The sequence below is a fragment of the Echinops telfairi genome, unplaced genomic scaffold (assembly GCF_000313985.2).
Source record: "Echinops telfairi isolate 266 unplaced genomic scaffold, ASM31398v2 ScPeMD7_47;HRSCAF=170, whole genome shotgun sequence".
NCBI lineage: Eukaryota > Metazoa > Chordata > Mammalia > Afrosoricida > Tenrecidae > Echinops > Echinops telfairi.
In genome coordinates, this window is record NW_022103945.1 from 388,792 (window position 1) to 393,147 (window position 4,356).

Here is a 4,356-nt window from a genome sequence, read left to right on the forward strand (position 1 = left end):
TAATGGGTTAATGTTGGACTTGTGGGCTTGGGCAGCATTGGGTTGGGATGTTTTCGTGATGCACCTTTTCTTTACATAAAATTCTCTCTTATATATGAGTTGCTGTGGATTTGTTTCTTCAAAGTACCCAGACTAATACAGCTTCCAATATTTTATCTGTCTGAAACATTGCAATTGTTAGTCCATCAATTCCTACAGTCTTGCTTTTGGCTAATGCTTTAAGTGCAGCTTGAACTTCTGCCTTCAGCACCATTGGTTCTTGCTCATATGCTACCTCCTGAAGTGGTGGACTGTTGACTAGTTATTGTTTGGTACAGTTGGGTCTATGTATGATTCCTGCCTCATTCGTATTTCCCCGCATAGAATTTTTCAAGCTTGCATCTCAACGTTTTAATCTTTTCTTGAGCTCTTACAGTTTAAGATATGTTGAGGATGTTTATTCCTTTTTGGTTTTCTGACTCTAGGTCTTTGCACGCTTCATTATAATATTTGACTTTGTGTTCTCAAGTTGCCCTCTGACAATTTCTGTTCCGTTTTTTTACTTCATCCTTTCTTCCATTTGTCTTAGTTACACTATGCTTAAGAGCAAGTTTCAGAGTCTCTTTTGACATCCATGCTGATATTTTCTTTCTTTCCTGCTTTTTTAATTATTATTATTACCCCAAATGGAGAATATGTTGCCTCCAAAATCCAAAGAGGCCCAACAGGCACCGTGCTTTCTTTGTAATTGTGGGAGGTGCGAGATGCAATATGTTATCTTTCACTTTAGTACAGATATCTCAATATGCTTCCACACAATTGGATACCTAGAAATTCCACTGAAGTGGAAGACTTCTGAATATTTGTCGGATTAATTTCTCATCCTTAAGCACAGCAGTTCTTAACCTGTGGGTTGTGACCCTTTTGGGAGTCGAACGACCCTTTCACAGGGGTTGCCCGATCCCTAACAGTAGCAAAATTACAGTGATGAAGTAGCAACGAAAATAATTTTATAGGTGGGGGGTCACCACAACATGAGGAACTGTATTAAAGGGTTGTGGCATTAGGAAGGTTGAGAACCACTGCTCTAGCACATGGATTTTTTTTAACCAATATGTCTAAAGTTATTGATAGTTCTTCATTATTAGGTCCAGTTAGCACAATATAGTGTTGGATTCCCATTTCTCTCAAGGCTATTTAGATTGTTTTGGTCCCTATAGTTCAATGCTTTAACAGAGTCAATACAATCCAAGTAAACATCTTCCTGGTATTCTCTGCTTTCCGCTAAGATCCATCTGACATCAGCATATCCTCTGTTCCAAGTACTCTTCTGAATCCAGCCTGAACCTCTGGCAATGTACTTATGCAACCATTGTTGGGTGATTTTCAGCACAATTTTACATGAATCTGATATTAATGATATTGTTCTACAATTTGAGCATTTTGTTGGAATTGGCAGACAAGTGGTGGCTTCTCGTCTATTATTTCCTTTAATAATTATGTAGTATCCATTTTGTATCCCATGTTTTTTGCCTTGAAACTTATTTTGTCAGAAGTTAATATTACCACTTCTGCTTTGGGGGCTGTGATTCACTTGGCAAAATTTTCTCCATCATTTGATTTTCAGTGTATTTTTGTCTTTGTGTGTAAGATGTGTCTCTTGTAGGAAACACATTGATGGATGATGTTTTCTACTCCAGTCTGCTACTCTCTTGTCTCTTGACTAGTGGATTTAATTTCTTGACATTTGATGTCATTTTTGGTATGTGTAGGTTTATTGCTGCCATTTTGCTGTGTTTTAAAAAAAATTATTATTGGCTTCTTTATTCTTCCTTTATTTCTGTGTTATTTTGAGTACTGTTTACACTGTATCGATTATGGGGTGTTGTTGACTTGTATATTGTTCTCTGGTTTTTCTGCTCTTTTTGTTGATGCTCTGTCCAAAGTCTTCCTGTTAGTATTTTCCATAATGCTAGTCGTGTTTTTACTAGTTATTTTCAATTTTCCTCCTCTGGAAATACCTTTGCTTTTTCCCCTTACGTTTGAGAAAGAGTTTTGCTTTAAATAGGATTCTTGGTTGACAAGGTTTCTCTCTCTCTTTCAGGATTTTATTTACTTTACTCCATTGTCTTCCTGCCTGCATGGTTTTTGCTGAAAATTCCTACCTTGTTCTTGGTTTTCCTCTGTGGTTTCACTGTTCTTTTTCCCTCATTGCTGTTACCAATGAACATGTACTGAATCACAACATCCTATCAACACCTTCCCTCACCCACTTTTCCAGGTCAATAAGGAATAGAGGAACCTATTCTTTGAGGATCCTCACTAGTCCCCTCATTCAGGATCCTTTGCCTTTAATTACCCCTGTTTTACATAGCCAATGTTTAAATGGCCCAAACCTGTCAAACTAGTATTCTGAGAGACAAGTGGATTTATGTTTTTTGATTTAAAGAATTTTCTGTTCTTCTTTGAACTTGGAGCAGCTGCATCTATAAACAAAATCCAATCTCAAGAAAGATAACAGTACCGTAATTTGCATTTACTCTCAGTTCAAAGCTAGTTCCATAACCTTAAAAGAAAGGCTTGGGGATGACTTCTTTGTTGTTTTCTTTCTCTTTATAAATCATTTAATTGGGGGCTCTTACAGATATTATAACAATCCATAAATCAATTAAATCAAGCAAACTTGTACATATGTTGCCATCATCATTTTCAAAACATTATCTTTCTACTTGAGCCCTTATTATCAGTTCATCTTTCTTCCTCCCTCCCCACCTTCCCACCCTCATGAACCTTTGATAAATTATATATTATTATTAATATTTTATATCTTACTTGGAGATGACTTCTGAAAGAGCAGCCACTGAAGATTCAAGGAAGTAAAATTCAAATTCACACCACAAGGGGTTGCCATGAGTCAGAATTGACTTGACAGCGGTTGTTATTCCCTGGACAGTAAAATGACCCCTATAATTAGCATGTAGAGGTGAAATGCAGGCACTTACAGGGAAATTTTAAAATAATATTTTAACTAATTTTTCAAAAAGAAGTAAAAAGAGAACAAGCTCAAGGACATTCAGAATGTGGTTTTGGAGGAACATGACCCAATTGTTCTCCAAAAGATTCAGCACAATTTCATTCGACTAGAACACAATGTATGTGAGCAAACATTCCGTTCCATGCTCACTAAAAATGGGCATCATGTTTAAAATAAAATATGTTCCATCTAATAGATAAATAATATAAATCCATAATTTTGAAAGGTGCATGTAAAAAACAAATTCCTCCTGAAGAGAAACATTTTTCCACGACTTGATGCCACATGGCCAAGAGGGCTGTTCCATTAGCCTTCTTTCTGCATAAAAATAACAACCAAGAGGATGATTTCTTGATAAGGGGTGAAACTAAGATAAACTTTTCACTGATTTTGCTTCGCTAGAGGACGCAGCTGAAGAAGGGCTGGATTTCTGAAGCAGGCACTTAACCTGCTACCCTTTTCACTGTGTAGGTAGTCTGAAACTGCTTAAAGTCAGAAGGGGCGTAGCTTTCTAGTTGCTGGCCAATCCTGCCAGGCTTTATTTAACCTCGCCCTCCTTGTGTGCTCAGGACTCTGTCAGTGAAAGCGTCTATGGCTCCTACTTTTCTCCAGAACCTTCAGTGAATGTGACAGTATCCCTTAAGCAGATTCTTTCATTTATAATTGATGGCCTTTTCATAATGTCCCTGAAAACAAAGTACTTTCACAGACAAGGAAACAAAGTGAGAGAAGTGCAGCGATTTTCTCAATGTCACAGCAAGCAGATGACCTCAGACTAAACGCAGATGTGAAGCCCTGTTGCAGGCTCCATGCACCTGTGACCGTGTATTTACAGCATCTATGACTACAGTCATTAAGCAAAGAACTGCAAGACAGATGCATGGGTTGGAGGGGCAGCAAGGAGGGTTATGTGTTGCTCTGATAATAACGCTCTATGTAGTTTGGCTCATGTTTCCCTAAGTGCATTATCATCCGCTTTCCCAGTCTATGATCCTTCTCCCACTCCTCTGCCCTCTCATTACATGTTTCTGCAGTTTCTCACAGCTGACTTGGCATTTTCTACTTGACATTCACGCTGTCTTTTAAAACTTTGAAAAAATATCTCAAAGATGGATCTGAGGACTGACTCCCAAGGTATTCTCTGAAAAACAAATCAAAACAAATAGAAATGAGCCACTCAGGGTGTGATGTAACAACGATGAAAAATACAACTTTCCTCTAGTTCCTAAATATTTCCTCCCCGCTCCCACTACCATGACTCGAATTCTACCTTGCAAGTCTGGCTAGACCAGAGGATGTACACTGGTACAGATAGGAACTGGAAATACAGGGAATCCAGGGCG